Here is a 690-nt window from a genome sequence, read left to right as displayed (position 1 = left end):
ACCTGGGTTTGGAGTCGCTGCAGTTTGATTCCTCGCTGAAAAACACATTCACAATCATCATGATTCACTTGAAGATTCACAGAAGATTCAGTTCAACACAGAGTTTGATCTCAATCTGGACACACTGATGTGTTTCACTGTTTCTCTCACCTCTGAAGATGATCTCACGACTGAAATGAGACTGAAATGAAGGAAAGAAGCATTACAGCCTCATTTATATTATTCAAGGATTAAATATAGAGATAGATATAGAGATTGAGTTGATTTACTCCATCAGCAGAATCACAGATGATCTCATGATTCAGATTCACACAGAGAGACGTGACGAGACGATCAGATGAGACAGAAATAACAGGATCAATCAGTGCTTGAGGATCTAATGGGTCTGCTATCAGAAGCCCGTCCTGAACAAATACAACACCATCAGATCATGAGAAAGTGTGTGTGTGTGTGTGTGTGTGTGTGTGTGTGTGTTTAATGATGTAGTTTGAGGCAGAAACACACTCACCTCTGAGAGCCAGCTCTGCTCACAGTCAGGATTATTAGTCTGATTCAGTAAAACAGACAGAATCACATACAGAAACCCCGCTGGAGTCTGAATCTCTGCACACGACACATTGATGATGTCAATGATTCAATGCTGAACAATGAAGTGCATGTTAAACTACAGAACAAATTAAGACAAGAGTT

Source organism: Barbus barbus (assembly GCF_936440315.1).
Source record: "Barbus barbus genome assembly, chromosome: 3".
Lineage (NCBI taxonomy): Eukaryota > Metazoa > Chordata > Actinopteri > Cypriniformes > Cyprinidae > Barbus > Barbus barbus.
The sequence above is the reverse complement of the archived record's forward strand: the minus strand, read 5'-3'. Positions refer to the sequence as shown.